General features: G+C 45.5%; 1 long non-coding RNA gene across 1 annotated transcript; it reads right to left on the minus strand.

Annotated features, from left to right (window-relative positions):
- Nucleotides 1-4,914: 4,914 nt before the first annotated feature.
- LOC118358696 (uncharacterized) lies at nucleotides 4,915-10,937 on the minus strand. Its single transcript, XR_004820514.2, has 3 exons — nucleotides 10,851-10,937; nucleotides 10,666-10,751; nucleotides 4,915-5,728 (listed from the first exon to the last, which is right to left on the minus strand). It is a non-coding gene; the product is annotated as an uncharacterized LOC118358696 (long non-coding RNA).
- Nucleotides 10,938-17,628: the final 6,691 nt, after the last annotated feature.

Raw genomic sequence — 17,628 nt, forward strand, 5'->3', positions numbered from 1 at the left:
TAAGCTTGAGTGGACAAGTGACATCATGGAATTCAAATAAGGAGATGGACAGGTGAGGGAGAAAATCTCCAGTCAGAGAAATTAGTGTGCTGCCACCGAGACGAACAGAAGCTCTTGGACTTTGAGAGAAAATGTAGTCAGATGAGAGAACTGCAAGAGTAGCAGTGTTCTCTGGGTTGATCCACAGCTCTGTCAGGGCCAAAAAGTCAAGGGACTGAAGGGCAGCATAGGCTGAGACAAACTCTGCGTTCTCTGCAGCAGATTGTCAGTTCCAAACGCTGCCAGAGACCCAGAATGTGACATGGGTTGTATGCGCAGGGTACATTCAATTAGAAGGGTTTGCAGCCAAGGGGTGGGGAGTGTCTGGAAAGCCAACTGGGAGAGGAGTGAACAGATATAGAACACACACACATAGTTGACAAAGCTACAAAAGTGCAAAAAGAGAAGCAGAAAATAACATGCTAAGATAAGTGAGAGTGGTGTGGGGCCTTCTCTTTCCTTCCTCAAACAACTCAGCAGAACTGTCTTTGTTTTCAGCGACGGTTTTAGTTTTGCTAACTAGAAACCAGGAGAGACTGAAGTAGTAACACAAATGGCTAATTGCCTAGTAGAGGTGAAGAGCATGCCTCCCTGTACTAATTGCTAATTGCCTAGTGGAGGTGAAGAGCATGCCTCCCTGTACTAATTGCTAATTGCCTAGTAGAGGTGAAGAGCATGCCACCCTGTACTAATTGCTAATTGCCTAGTAGAGGTGAAGAGCATGCCACCCTGTACTAATTGCTAATTGCCTAGTAGAGGTGAAGAGCATGCCACCCTGTACTAATTGCTAATTGCCTAGTAGAGGTGAAGAGCATGCCTCCCTGTACTAATTGCTAATTGCCTAGTAGAGGTGAAGAGCATGCCTCCCTGTACTAATTGCTGATTGCCTAGGAGAGGAGAGACCACTCCGCCTCCAATACAGCCACTGATTATCAAAACAAGTCACAAATTGCCCTGCCCCGTTAATCCTGGTTGATGTGTCAACAATCATCAGCAATTTATGTGCAGTCAGCAGTTCACACATCAAGTAGGGTACAGGGAAGACAGGCAGCACTTAAGTTTAACTGACAGCAGTTTTGCACTGTTTCGCTATGACAATATTGCTATGGCAATATTTTATCAATGCATTATTTTATATTATTTTTGTATGTATTATTTCTTACACTGCTACCCCAGGAAATCTTAAGTCTTATTATATACAGCCGGGAAGAACTATTGGATATAAGAGCAACGTTAACTTACCAGGAATATGACTTTCCCGAAGCGGATCCTCTGTTTGGTCCCCCACCCAGGACAATTGATCGATCCCAGTAGGCGACCCAAAACAACGGCGCGGCAGAAGGGGCAGACGGAGCGGTCTTCTGGTCAGGCTCCGTAGACGGGCACATCGCTCACCGCTCCCGAATATGCTACTCGCCAATGTCCAGTCTCTTGACAACAAGGTAGACGAAATTCGAGCAAGGGTTGCCTTCCAGAGAGACATCAGAGATTGTAACATCCTCCGTTTCACGGAGAAATGGCTCCCTCGGGATAAATTATCAGAGTTGGTATAGCCACCAGGTTTCTTCACGCATCGCGCCAACGGGAAACAAACATGTCTCTGGTAAGAAGAAGGGCGGGGGTGTATGCCTTATGATTAACTAATTGGGGTGTGATCATAACAACATACAGGAACTCAAGTCCTTTTGTTCACCTGACCTAGAATTCCTTACAATCAAATGCCGACCACATTATCTACCAAGAGTATTCTCTTCGATTATAATCACAGCCGTGCATATCCCCCCCCCAAGCAGACACCTCGACGGCCCTGAAATAACTTTTTGGGACTCTATGGAAACTGGAAACCACATACCTGAGGCTGCATTTATTGTAGCTGGGGACTTTAACAAGGCTAATCTGAAAACAAGGCTCCTTAAATTTTATCAGCATATCGAATGTGCGACCCGGGCAGGCAAAATTCTGGATCATTGCTACTCTAACCTCCGCGACGCATACAAAAGCCCTCCCTCGCCCTCCTTTCGGCAAATCTGACCACGACTCCCAGCCTATAGACAGAAACTAAAACAGGAAACGCCCGTGCTCATGTCTGTTCAACGCTGGTCCGACCAATCTGATTCCACGCTTCAAGATTGCTTCGATCACGTGGACTGGGATATGTTCCGTAAAGCCTCAGACAACAACATTGATGTATATGCTGATTCGGTGGGCGAGTTTATTAGCAAGTGCATCAGTGATGTTGTACCCACGGTGACTTTTAAAACCCTCTCCAACCAGAAACCGTGGATTGATGGTAGCATTCGCGCACACCACTGCTTTTAATCATGGCAAGGCGACCGGAAACATGACCGAATACAAACAGTGTAGCTATTCCCTCCGCAAGGCAATCAAACAAGCTAAGCGTCAGTATAGAGACAAAGTAGAGTCACAATTCAACGGCTCAGACACGAGACGTATGTGGCAGGGTCTACAGTCAATCACGGATTACAAAAAGAAAACCAGCCTAGTCGCTGACACTGATGTCTTGCTCCAAGACAAACTAAACAACTTCTCTACTCGCTTTGAGGACAATACAGTGCCACTGACACGGCCCTCTACCAAAACCTGCGGGCTCTCCTTCACCGCAGCCAACGTGAGTAAAACATTTAAACATGTTAACCCTCGCAAGGCTGCCGGCCCAGACAGCATCCCTAGCCGCGTCCTCAGAGCATGCGCAGACCAGCTGGCTGGTGTTTACGGACATATTCAATCAATCCCTATCCCAGTCTGCTGTTCCCACATGCTTCAAGAGGGCCACCATTGTTCCTGTTCCCAAGAAAGCTAAGGTAACTGAGCTAAATGACTATCGCCCCGTAGCACTCACTTCCGTCATCATGAAGTGCTTTGAGAGGCTAGTCAAGGATCATATCACCTCCACCCTACCTGACACCCTAGACCCACTCCAATTTGCTTACCGCCCAATAGGTCCACAGACGACGCAATAGCAATCACACTGCACACTGCCTTAACCCATCTGGACAAGAGGAATACCTATGTAAGAATGCTGTTCATCAATTACAGCTCAGCATTTAACACCATAGTGTCATCATCGACCCCTCCAAACTCAGGGTCTCGTCCCCGCCCTGTGCAACTGGGTCCTGGACTTTCTGATGGGCCGCCCCCTGTTGGTGAGGGTAGGAAACAACATCTCCACCCCGCTGATCCTCAACACTGGGACCCCACAAGGGTGCGTTCTCAGCCCTTTCCTGTACTCCATGTTCACCCATGACTGCGTGGCCATGCATTTCTCCAACTGAATCATCAAGTTTGCAGACTTCACTACAGTGGTAGGCTTGATTACCAACAACGACGCGACGGCCTACAGGGAGGAGGTGAGGGCCCTCGGGAGTTTATCAGGAAAATAACCTCACACTCAGCGTCAACAAAACAAAGGAGATAATCGTGGACTTCAGGAAACAGCAGAGGGAGCATTCCCCCATCCACATCATTTGGACATTAGTGGAGAAGGTGGAAAGTTCTAAGTTTCTCAATGTACACATCACGGACAAACTGAAATGGTCCACCCACAGACAGCGTGGTGAAGATGGCGCAATAGCACCTCAGGAAGCTGAAGAAATTTGGCTTGTCACCGAAAACACTCACAAACTTTTACAGATGCACAATCGAGAGCATCCTGTCGGGCTGTATCACCGCCTGGTACGGAAACTGCTCCGCCCACAATCGTAAGGCTCTCCAGAGGTTTGTGAGGTCTGCACAACGCATCACCAGGGGCAAACTACCAGGACACCTACACCACCTGATGTCACAGGAAGGCCAAAAAGATCATCAAAGACAACAACCACCCTAGCCACTGCCTGTTCACCCCGCTATCGTCCAGAAGGCGTGGTCAGTACAGGTGCAACAAAGCTGGGCCCGAGAGACTGAAAAACAGCTTCTATCTCAAGGCCCTCAGACTGTTAAAAAGCCATCACTAATATTGAGTGGCTGCTGCGAACATAATGACTCAAATCTCTAGCCACTTTTAATAATTAAAAATTGGATGTAATAAATGTATCACTAAGTCACTTTAAACTATGCCACTTTATATAATGTTTACATACCCTACACTACTCATCTAATATGTATATACTGTACTCTATACCATCTACTGCATCTTGCCTATGCCGTTCGGCCATCGCTCATCCATATATTTCTATGTACATATTCTTATTCATTCCTTTACACTTGTGTGTATATAAGTTAGTTGTTTAATTGTTAGATTACTTGTTAGATATTACTGCACGGTCGGGAAATAGAAGCACAAGCATCTTGCTACATTCGCATTAACATCTGCTAACCATGTGTATGTGACCAATAAAATTTGATTTGAATTTGAGGTTGCAGTGTTGTGATATAAATTGATATGATATAAAGCCGACCACCAGAGGGAGGCAAATACAAGCTTATTTTACAGAGATTCTTTACATGGTCCTAAAACAGTTTGGATGGCTGTCTTATAAAATGGTGTGAAATAAATAAAATAAGTAAAGTAAACATACACTTAAAAAAAATAAGTTATTCTACTGCTTGATTTATCAGGGACTTTCAGCTTAAGAGGTTTAAAGTAGATGGCCCTAGCTATTAAAAAGACTACTAGACAACAGATAATGATAAAATATTATACTTATCACTCCTGTATTAAATCCGTTTAGTTCATTAATGTGTTCAGTTTGTGGTCAGTGTGCTCCTTGTGTGGAATATGAGGTCACTATATAATTACTGAAGAGATGTAAATAGCTTTATTAGCTGTTTCTGTGTTCTAATGAAGTTTTGCACCACGTTCATCCAAAAAATAAACTTTATACTGAAGACACAAAAACACACAGAGAGGTTAGTTGTATGAGCATTCACAAGTAGGAGTAACAGCAAAATGATTAAATAAACAGACACACACACACACGCTAAGGTAACACCGCTCTTCACATAGTGAACTCACACACTCCTCACCTTTCTCAATGGTGGTGTAGATGGTCTCCATACCAGCCATGATGTGGAAGTGCAGCAACCAGGAGCCAGGGTACTGAGGCTTCATCTTCACCGTCTGGAAGGTGGCTGAGGATAGGTGAAACATGACTGTCCGGTAGGACCTTCCACTAAGCTGGGGAACACCGGACGAGAGAAATTCAGATTCATTGTTATTCCTGGGCTAGAATAAAAGTCTGCAAACCCTGTGGGTCCCAATGACTAAAAGGTCTCAATGAACAAAAGGTAAGTTCCTATATGTGACCCTAAGTTTTATTTGATTTTATATATTTAAAAAAAAACAGGTAAGTAACCAGCTTGAAGAAAACATATATAAGGCATATCATGCATATTTCAGGAAAGGTTTACCTCACCTAATTATTTTTTTAAAACTTGTCACATATAGGACCTTACCTTTTATTCATTGAGACCGTATAGAAATCAGAAGAGGATACAGGCAGGTGGGTGAAACTGTGACTGCAGAGATTGAACCCTGGTCTCCAGTGGGGAGATTTTTATTCGACAAGTGCCGGGAGTGTTACCACTTAATTACTGCCCTGGTCAATGCATCCATGGAAGTAGGCAGTGTGGATGTCCACCTCATTGCCCATCCCCTTCAGGTACCAGTACACCCTGTCCTCCACCACCATGTTCAGAACCTGCAGGTTCCCAAACAGCTGTCCGCAGATGCCTGCAGCAGAGACAGAGACTTTATCTGACCCCGAGATCAGGATCGTCATACAAGGCTATAATGAAGCCTTCATAAACACTTTATAAGGCCTCAGTGGTGTAAAGTTCTTAAGAAGTACTTTAAAGTATTTTTACTTAAGTCGTTTTTTTGGATATCTGTACATTACTATTTATGTTTATGTACTTTTGCTATACTACATTCCTAAAGAAAATAATGTACTTTTTACTCCATGAATTTTACCCAACACCAAAAAGTACTCGTTACATTTTAAATGCTTAGCAGGACAAGAAAATGGTTGAATTTGTGCACTTATCAAGAGAACATCCCTGGTCATCCCTACTGCCTCTGATCTGGTGGGCTCGCTAGTGTCCCTCGCTACCCGTAAATAAAATAAAACCAAGAAAATGGCCCAATATAAGGAATTTTAAATGTATACTTTTACTTTTGATACTTAAGTATATTTGAGCAATTACATTTACTTTTGATACTTAAGTAAATTTAAAAGCAATCACTTTTAGACTTCTACTCGATTACTATTTTACTGGGTGACTCACTTTTACTTGAATCATTTTCTATTGAGGTATCTTTACTTTTACGCAAGTATGACAATTGGATACTTTTTCAACCACTTTAAGGCCTATATAAACTCAGGAAAAAAGAAACGTCCCTTTTTCAGGACCCTGTCTTTCAAAGATAATTCACAGATCTTCATGCTAAAGGGTTTAAACACTGTTTCCCATGCTTGTTCAAATGAACCATAAACAATGAATGAACATGCACCTGTGGAACGGTCGTTAAGATACTAACAGCTCTCAGACGGTAGGCAATTAAGGTCACAGTTATGGAAAATTAGGACACTAAAGAGGCCTTTCTACTGACTCTGAAAAACACAAGAAAAGATGCCCAATATCCCTGCTCATCTTCATGAATGTGCCTTAGGCATACTGCAAGGATGCATGAGGACTGCAGATGTGGCCAGGGCAATGAATTACAATGTCCGTTACTGTGAGACGCCTAAGACAGCGCTACAGGGAGACAGGCCAGACAGCTGATTGACCTCGCAGTGGCAGACCACGTGTAAAACACCTGCACAGGATCGGTACATCCGAACATCACACCTGCGGGACAGGTACAAGATGGTAACAACAACTACCCAAGTTACACCAGGAACGCACAATCCCTCCACCAGTGCTGACTGTCCGCAATAGGCTGAGAGAGGCTGGACTGAGGGTTTGTAGGCCTGTTGGAAGGCAGGTCCTCACCAGACATCACCGGCAACAACGTTGCCTATGGGCACAAACCCACCGTTGCTGGACCAGACAGGATTGCACAAAGTGCTCTTCACTGACGAGTTGCGTTTTTGTCTCACCAGGGGTGATGGTTGGATTTGCATTTATCGTCGAAGGAATGAGCATTACACTGAGGCCTGTACTCTGGAGCGGATCGATTTGGAGGTGAAGGTTCCGTCATGGTCTGGGGCGGTGTGTCACAGCATCATCGGACTGAGCTTGTTGTCATTGCAGGCAATCTCAATGATTTAAATCAAATCAAATGTATTTATTTATATAGCCCTTCGTACATCAGCTGATATCTCAAAGTACTGTACAGAAACCCAGCTTAAAACCCCAAACTGCAAGCAATGCAGGTGTAGGAGCACGGTGGCTAGGAAAAGCTCCCTAGAAAGGCCAAAACCTAGGAAGAAACCTAGAGAGGAACCAGGCTATGTGGGGTGGCCAGTCCTCTTCTGGCTGTGCCGGGTGGAGATTATAACAGAACATGGCCAAGATGTTCAAATGTTCATAAATGACCAGCATGGTCGAATAATAATAAGGCAGAACAGTTGAAACTGGAGCAGCAGCACGGTCAGGTGGACTGGGGACAGCAAGGAGTCATCATGTCAGGTAGTCCTGGGGCATGGTCCTAGGGCTCAGGTCCTCCGAGAGAGAGAAAGAAAGAGAGAATTAGAGAGAGCATATGTGGGGTGGCCAGTCCTCTTCTGGCTGTGCCGGGTGGAGATTATAACAGAACATGGCCAAGATGTTCATAAATGACCAGCATGGTCGAATAATAATAAGGCAGAACAGTTGAAACTGGAGCAGCAGCACATTCAGGTGGACTGGGGAGAGCAAGGAGTCATCATGTCAGCTAGTCCTGGGGCATGGTCCTGGGGCTCAGGTCCTCCGAGAGAGAGAAGGAAAGAGAGAAGGAGAGAATTAGAGAACACAAACTTAGATTCACACAGGACACCGAATAGGACAGGAGAAGTACTCCAGATATAACAAACTGACCCTAGCAACCCCGACACATAAACTACTGCAGCATAAATACTGGAGGCTGAGACAGGAGGGGTCAGGAGACATTGTGGCCCCATCCGAGGACACCCCCGGACAGGGCCAAACAGGAAGGATATAACCCCAGCCACTTTGCCAAAGCACAGCCCCACACCACAATGCTATGCGTTACAGGGAAGACATCATCCTGACATGACCCTCCAGTATGACAATGCCACCAGCCATACTGCTCGTTCTGTGCATGATTCACTGCAAGACAGGAATGTCCGTGTTCTGCCATGGCCAGCAAAGAGCCCGGATCTCAATCCCATTGAGCACGTCTGGGACCTGTTGGATCGGAGGGTGAGGGCTAGGGACATTCCCCCAGAAATGTCTGGGAACTTGCAGGTTCCTTGGTGGAAGAGTGGCCAATCTGGTGCAGTCCATGAGGAGGAGATGCACTGCAGTACTTAATGCAGCTGGTGGCCACACCAGAAACTGACTGTTACTTTTGATTTTGTCCCCCCTTCCCTTGTTCAGGGACACATTATTCCATTTCTGTTAGTCACATGTGTGGAACTTGTTCAGTTTATGTCTCAGTTGTAGAATCTTGTTATGTTCATACAAATATTTACACATGTTAAATAAATGCAGTTGACAGTGAGAGAACGTTTATTTTTTTGCTGAGTTTAGATGCTTAAATATGTAGAGTACCAGTCAAAAGTTTGGATGCACCACTCATTCAATGTTTTTTCTTTATTTTTACTAACTGCTACATTGTAGAATAATAGTGAAGACATCAGCACTATGAAATAACACATATGGAGTCATGTAGTAACCAAAAAAGTGTTAAACAAATCTAAATATATTTTAAATTTGAGATTCCACACTTTGCAGCCACACATTGCCTTGATGACAGCTTTGCACACTCTTGACATTCTCTCAACCAGCTTAATGAGAGTACCATGCAATAATCTGAGACTGCGCTCAGAAGTACACAACATTTCTCCGCCATGTTGGAGTCAATAGAAATTACATCATAAATATTTCCCTATCTTTGATGATCTTTCATCAGAATGCAGTGCCAGGAATCCACAATAAATCGTTGTTTTGTTCAATAATGTCCATTATTAGTGTCCAATTAGCTACTTTTGCTAGCACGTTTAGTTCACATGTCCAAACGCTGGCGCCAGTCCAGGCGAACTCGGACAAAAACTTTAAAAAGTTATATTCCAGGTCGAATAAACTGGTCAAATTAAGTACATAATCAATCTTCAGGATGTAGGTATCATATATATCCAATAACGTTCCAACCGGAGCATTCGTTTTTGTCTACAGAGTAATGGAATGCATGGCGATATCATGAGGAATGCGCCTGACCATGAACTGGCATTCTGCAAGACTCCCCCTTTTTTCTACTGTGTTATTGACTTGTTAATTGTTTACTCCATGTGTAACTCTGTGTTGTCTGTTCACACTGCTATGCTTTATCTTGGCCAGGTCACAGTTGCAAATGAGAACTTGTTCTCAACTAGCCTACCTGGTTAAATAAAGGTGAAATAAAAAATATAAAAAAATCCAGGACCTATATAATAGGCGGTGTCAGAGGAAAGCCCATAAAATTGTCAGAGACTCCAGTCTAGTCACCCAAGACTGTTTTCTCTGCTACCGCACGGCAAGCGGTACCGGAGCGCCAAGTCTAGGACCAAAAGGCTCCTCAATAGCTTCTACCCATAAGCCAATTCATAAAAATCGCCACCGGACAATTTACATTGACACCCCCCCACTCTTTTGTACACTGCTGCTACTCACTGTTTTGTTTTTCAACCTATGCATAGTCACTTCGCCCCCACCTACATGTACAGATTACCTCAACTAGCCTGTATCCTTGCACACTGACTCGGTACCGGTGCCCCCTGTATATAGCCTCATTATTCTTATTGTGTTACTTTTTATTATTGTTTTTTATTTTAGCCTACTTGGTAAGTATTTTCTTCTTCTTGAACTGCACTGTTGGTTAAGGGCTTGTAATTAAGCATTTCACGGTGAAGTCTACACTTGTTGTATTCGGGCACGTGTGTCAAATAAAGTTTGATTTGATTTTGATTTGATGAGGAGAGGGAGGTAGACGGCCAGCAATTGTGGAGCAGTGGTTACTCCGTCGTTGCTAAAAATGGTCCTCAAATCACAGTCGTTGGATCGGGTGTTGTCTGTAAAGTGGGGCACATAACTAAGCAGAGGGCATCAAGGCATTCAAATGGCTACAGGGATAGATGTGCAGGAGTCAGGGCTTTGGGTCAGGGATCCTGGGTGACATACTGGATGGTCTGGTGGGCACCACAGCAGTGGTGGAGGTCTAGTGGGTCTGGTGCAAGGGATCTTACCATTGAAGAGGCAGTGAAGTCGAAGGATTTCTATATCAAGGAGGGAGGGTCTTACAGCCTCCGTGAAGACCCTCCTCACACACAAACAATAGGCTCCTAGAATAGATTCTATTCCATTCAAGTTTTGCTCAAAGCAGCCAACTAAAGTAATGTAGTTAAACGTAAGTTCAATCACAAAAGCTGGTCTGAGTGCATCTCCTCAGTTTCATTAACACAATTCACATTGCATTTTATCACGGGCACAGTGGGAATTTATATCTGTAATGTTTAAATTATGTCTTACCCCCAGAGTGAGAGGGTGAGAGAGCAGATCTCCTTGCTGAGGGTGGTGTTGATCATGCACTACTTCTCGTGGGGTGTGCCTGATGTCTAAAACATGGGTAAAAGGGGACATAAAGTCTAAATTTCAATGTATCTACAAATCCTATGTTTTACGCCATATTGTATCATATTTGATGAGTTACTGACCTGTCCACCCACAAGCTGTAGCCTCCACAACTGAACGCTCGCGCTCTGTTCACACTGGCACAGGATTTCAATGTCCCAAATGGTCTGAGGGATGCACATCTGTTGGACTGGAAAACAAAGAGGCTAAGCAGTTGTTGCTAAGCAGTTGCTAGGGACTCTCCTGGAAGAAGCTAACTGGCTTACAAAGAATAACAACAAAAAATATCTAGTTAACAGAAGAAAGGAAGACAAAATAAGGACAAAAGAAGGACAGAAGAAAAAGGAAAAGAAAGAGGACAACAAAGTGAAACAGTCAGCACTTCTATTGCAACTTCGTATTTCGTCGTCCTAACGTAGTCTACACTGCTATCTGCCCAGCAGCTAGCCAGCTAGCAAACGTCCACCGTCTACCGAATATCAGCACTGTAGAAACTATTACACTCAACTGAACGACTTGATTAGTGTAGTGTTAGCTAGCTACATAGTTGTCTTTGCTGTCTTCGTATCTAAGATAATTGTGTAGTTTAGAGCGTGTAGTCTTAGAGTGATTATCTTAATTTACCGAGGTTAGCTAGCCAGCTATTTGTCGTCCTTAACGTAGGAGACACTGCTAGCTAGCCAACAGCTAGCCAACGTCTACTGAATAGAACTTCCGCACTCAACAACCCGGTCGCATTCTGCTTCGCTCCACAGGTAGTATCACATTTTCATTTCATTTCATTACAGCACAACGGTTTGATTTGTTTGATCGTAGCTAGCTACATAGCTAGCTACATAGCCGTCTGTGTATCAAAGATAATTGTGTAGCCTAGAGCGATTTTCTAGGTTAGCTAGCCAGCTATTGTCGTTCTTTTAACGCAACGTAACGTAATCAACACTGCTAGCTAGCCAGCTAGCCCCCGAATAGCAGCACTGTAGAAACTATTACACTCAACGGAACGACTTGATTAGTGTAGTGTCAACAACGCAGCCACTGCCAGCTAGCCTACAAAGTCAACAACGCAGCCACTGCCAGCTAGCCTACTTCAGCAGTACTGTATCATTTTAATCATTTTAGTCAATAAGATTCTTGCTACGTAAGCTTAACTTTCTGAACATTCGAGACGTGTAGTCCACTTGTCATTCCAATCTCCTTGCATTAGCGTAGCCTCTTCTGTAGCCTGTCAACTATGTGTCTGTCTATCCCTGTTCTCTCCTCTCTGCACAGACCATACAAACGCTCCACACCGCGTGGCCGCGGCCACCCTAATCTGGTGGTCCCAGCGCGCACGACCCACGTGGAGTTCCAGGTCTCCGGTAGCCTATGGAACTGCCGATCTGTGGCCAACAAGGCAGAGTTCATCTCAGCCTATGCCTCCCTCCAGTCCCTCGACTTCTTGGCACTGACGGAAACATGGATCACCACAGATAACACTGCTACTCCTACTGCTCTCTCTTCGTCCGCCCACGTGTTCTCGCACACCCCGAGAGCTTCTGGTCAGCGGGGTGGTGGCACCGGGATCCTCATCTCTCCCAATTGGTCATTCTCTCTTTCTCCCCTTACCCATCTGTCTATCGCCTCCTTTGAATTTCATGCTGTCACAGTTACCAGCCCTTTCAAGCTTAACATCCTTATCATTTATCGCCCTCCAGGTCCCCTCGGAGAGTTCATCAATGAGCTTGATGCCTTGATAAGCTCCTTTCCTGAGGACGGCTCACCTCTCACAGTTCTGGGCGACTTTAACCTCCCCACGTCTACCTTTGACTCATTCCTCTCTGCCTCCTTCTTTCCACTCCTCTCCTCTTTTGACCTCACCCTCTCACCTTCCCCCCTACTCACAAGGCAGGCAATACGCTCGACCTCATCTTTACTAGATGCTGTTCTTCCACTAACCTCATTGCAACTCCCCTCCAAGTCTCCGACCACTACCTTGTATCCTTTTCCCTCTCGCTCTCATCCAACACTTCCCACACTGCCCCTACTCGGATGGTATCGCGCCGTCTTAACCTTCGCTCTCTCTCCCCGCTACTCTCTCCTCTTCCATCCTATCATCTCTTCCCTCTGCTCAAACCTTCTCCAACCTATCTCCTGATTCTGCCTCCTCAACCCTCCTCTCCTCCCTTTCTGAATCCTTTGACTCTCTATGCCCCCTATCCTCCAGGCCGGCTCGGTCCTCCCCTCCCGCTCCGTGGCTCGACGACTCATTGCGAGCTCACAGAACAGGGCTCCGGGCAGCCGAGCGGAAATGGAGGAAAACTCGCCTCCCTGCGGACCTGGCATCCTTTCGCTCCCTCCTCTCTACATTTTCCTCTTCTGTCTCTGCTGCTAAAGCCACTTTCTACCACTCTAAATTCCAAGCTTCTGCCTCTAACCCTAGGAAGCTCTTTGCCACCTTCTCCTCCCTCCTGAATCCTCCGCCCCTCCTCCCTCTCTGCAGATGACTTCGTCAACCATTTTGAAAAGAAGGTCGATGACATCCGATCCTCGTTTGCTAAGTCAAACGACACCGCTGGTTCTGCTCACACTGCCCTACCCTGTGCTCTGACCTCTTTCTCCCCTCTCTCTCCAGATGAAATCTCGCGTCTTGTGACGGCCGGCCGCCCAACAACCTGCCCGCTTGACCCTATCCCCTCCTCTCTTCTCCAGACCATTTCCGGAGACCTTCTCCCTTACCTCACCTTGCTCATCAACTCATCCCTGACCGCTGGCTACGTCCCTTCCGTCTTCAAGAGAGCGAGAGTTGCACCCCTTCTGAAAAAACCTACACTCGATCCCTCCGATGTCAACAACTACAGACCAGTATCCCTTCTTTCTTTTCTCTCCAAAACTCTTGAACGTGCCGTCCTTGGCCAGCTCTCCCGCTATCTCTCTCAGAATGACCTTCTTGATCCAAATCAGTCAGGTTTCAAGACTAGTCATTCAACTGAGACTGCTCTTCTCTGTATCACGGAGGCGCTCCGCACCGCTAAAGCTAACTCTCTCTCCTCTGCTCTCATCCTTCTAGACCTATCGGCTGCCTTCGATACTGTGAACCATCATATCCTCCTCTCCACCCTCTCCGAGTTGGGCATCTCCGGCGCGGCCCACGCTTGGATTGCGTCCTACCTGACAGGTCGCTCCTACCAGGTGGCGTGGCGAGAATCTGTCTCCTCACCACGCGCTCTCACCACTGGTGTCCCCCAGGGCTCTGTTCTAGGCCCTCTCCTATTCTCGCTATACACCAAGTCACTTGGCTCTGTCATAACCTCACATGGTCTCTCCTATCATTGCTATGCAGACGACACACAATTAATCTTCTCCTTTCCCCCTCCTGATGACCAGGTGGCGAATCGCATCTCTGCATGTCTGGCAGACATATCAGTGTGGATGACGGATCACCACCTCAAGCTGAACCTCGGCAAGACGGAGCTGCTCTTCCTCCCGGGGAAGGACTGCCCGTTCCATGATCTCGCCATCACGGTTGACAACTCCATTGTGTCCTCCTCCCAGAGCGCTAAGAACCTTGGCGTGATCCTGGACAACACCCTGTCGTTCTCAACTAACATCAAGGCGGTGGCCCGTTCCTGTAGGTTCATGCTCTACAACATCCGCAGAGTACGACCCTGCCTCACACAGTAAACGGCGCAGGTCCTAATCCAGGCACTTGTCATCTCCCGTCTGGATTACTGCAACTCGCTGTTGGCTGGGCTCCCTGCCTGTGCCATTAAACCCCTACAACTCATCCAGAATGCCGCAGCCCGTCTGGTGTTCAACCTTCCCAAGTTCTCTCACGTCACCCCGCTCCTCCGCTCTCTCCACTGGCTTCCAGTTGAAGCTCGCATCCGCTACAAGACCATGGTGCTTGCCTACGGAGCTGTGAGGGGAACGGCACCTCAGTACCTCCAGGCTCTGATCAGGCCCTACACCCAAACAAGGGCACTGCGTTCATCCACCTCTGGTCAATCACCACCTTCCGGAGACACCTGAAACCCCACCTCTTTAAGGAATACCTAGGATAGGATAAGTAATCCTTCTCACCCCCCTTTAAGATTTAGATGCACTATTGTAAAGTGACTGTTCCACTGGATGTCATAAGGTGAATGCACCAATTTGTAAGTCGCTCTGGATAAGAGCGTCTGCTAAATGACTTAAATGTAATGTAATGTAAAGAGGCATTTAGTCAGTGGTAGTTATTTTTCAACGCTGTAATACCATCTTTACCTGAACAGAAAACGTACTCTTTATCAGAACACAAACACACCTTGGACAATGTAACAAGTGGTCCCTCAACACCCAATCTTAAGTCATGAGAACCATACGCAAACACGACGAACATAATGCGCAGCAGATAAATCTACAAATTCATTGTTGTATCACATTTCAAAAGTTACTGACTTGTCCATCCACAGGGTCCAGTCCCCCACCAACCCCTCTTTTACACTACCGCTACTCTCTGTTCATCATATTTGCATCGTCACTTTAACCATATCTACATGTACATACTACCTCAATCAGCCCGACTAACCGGCGTCTGCATGTAGCCTCACTACTTGTATTTTTCACTGTCTTTTTACTGTTGTTTTTATTTCTCTACTTATTGTTCACCTAATACCTTTTTTGCACTATTGGTTAGAGCCTGTAAGTAAGCATTTCACTGTAAGGTCTACTACACCTGTTGTATTCGGTGCACGTGACTAATAAACTTTGATTTGATTTGGTGGGCTAACGCTAACTAGCATGTCACCACGTGAAAAAGTAGCTGACTAGCTCACTGAACTTGTCAATAAAAATGTCACAACAGTCATTATGCTATCCTATGCTGGTTTTCTTTTTACTTGTAAGGAAGGTAACGTGTGTTGTATACTTAACTACAGTTGGTGGTTATCTAACACATTTTCATAAGCACCTAGCTAACCATAGACCTTTGACCTTATCAAAAATGGCCTCGTTAAGCCTCTCGGAAAACAATAAAATGCATAGCACAGAACCTTCCTTGCTTCTGATCGACAGAGAGACCTGAGGTTAGCTAATTCGCTACAATGGTCAAGGGGTAATAAAAAAAATGCTAGGTCATTTGAAAAATGCTAAACAAGAATACACATGAGAAATACACAATATCAATTATTTACACAAACTAAAAAGGCTATAACATCTACTTGCTATGTTACTTGCTACTTGTCGATGAGTTTGCATGTAGAAATGTGCCTTGAGGGATGACGTCAAAGCTTGTGACAAGATGTGTAGTTCTGTATAATAGCCACATTAATGACTAATTCAAATGTAATTTTTCATAAAATTTTTCATAAAATGCACAATTATTTATCTATCTGCTGGACTACACGGGCAATACTGTGTTCCGCTAATTCCTTACACATTCATGTTATAAATTCCCAAAACATGACAGGTAAATTAGAGCTGTACTTAATTACTCACTCATCTTCCTTCAGCGTTTTGATGAGGATTGTTTTCCCCAGCTGGACCATAATCCCACTGGATCTCCTTAATTCCAATGAAATATTCCTGTGTGATACAGGACACAGTAGTGGCACACCCCAGTAGAAGGAACAGGATCGCTGGAGAGCTCCCATTTTGGCACAGTCAGTCAGGAAACTTTTGGACAGACACGCAGCCTATAGATACTGGGGTGATGGGTTCACACAGCCAATCACAGACGGGAAGTGTGACCTCATTGCCTCATTGCAAACACAAAGTGAGACCCCCACACACAGACCTCTGACATGGGGATAAAGGCACGCACATACACATACACATACACACACACACGCCACCGTGTACATCATTCTACCCTTTGTTATCCACAAAGAAAGCTTTATTTCTGACACCAATGGCCAATGTTATCCCACTCCTCTTCAATGGCTGTGCGAAGTTGCTGGATATTGGCAGGAACTGGAACATGTGTCGTACACATCGATCCAGAGCATGCTAAACATGCTCAATGGGTAACATGTCTGGTGAGTATGCAGGCCATGGAAGAACTGGGACATTTTCATCTTCCAGGAATTGTGTACAGATCCTTGCGACATACGGTTATCATGCTGAAACATGAGGTGATGGCAGTTGATGAATGGCATGATAATGGACCTCAGGATCTCGTCACGGTATCTCTGTGCATTCAAATTTCCATTGATAAAATACAATTGTGGTCATTGTCAATGTTATGACTGCCCATACCATAACCAAACCGTCACCATGAGGCACACTGTTCAAAACATTATTAGCAAACCACTCAACACCAAACACGCAGTTTGCCAACTGCCCGGTACAGTTGAAACCAGGATTCATCTGTGAAGAGCAATTCTCAAACGTGCCAGTGGCCATCGAAGGTGAGCATTTGCCCACTGAAGTTGGTTACAACACCGAACTGCAGTCAGGTCAAGACCCTGGAGAGGACGACGAGCAAGCAGAAGAGCTTCCCTGAGACGTTTCTGACAGTTTGTGCAGAATTTTTTGGGTTGTGCAAACCCACAGTTTCATCAGCTGTCTGGGTGGCTGGTCTTAGCCAATCCCGCAGGTGAAGAAGCCGGATGTGGAGGTCCTGGGCTGGCCTCGTTACACCTGGACTGCGATTGTGAGGCCAGTTGGACTTACTGTTAAATTCTCAAACGATGTTGAATTTAACATTCAGTTCTCTGGCAACAGCTCTGGTGGACATTTCTGCAGTCAGCATGCCAATTGCACTCTCCCTAAAACACTGAGACATCTCTGGCATTGTGTTGTGTAACAAAACTGCACAATTTAGAGTGGCATTTTATTGTCCCAAGCACAAGGTGCACCTGTGTAATGATCAGGCTGTTTAATTATCTTCTTGACGTGCCACAC

This window comes from Oncorhynchus keta, chromosome 26 (assembly GCF_023373465.1).
Source record: "Oncorhynchus keta strain PuntledgeMale-10-30-2019 chromosome 26, Oket_V2, whole genome shotgun sequence".
In the NCBI taxonomy this organism is placed as follows: domain Eukaryota; kingdom Metazoa; phylum Chordata; class Actinopteri; order Salmoniformes; family Salmonidae; genus Oncorhynchus; species Oncorhynchus keta.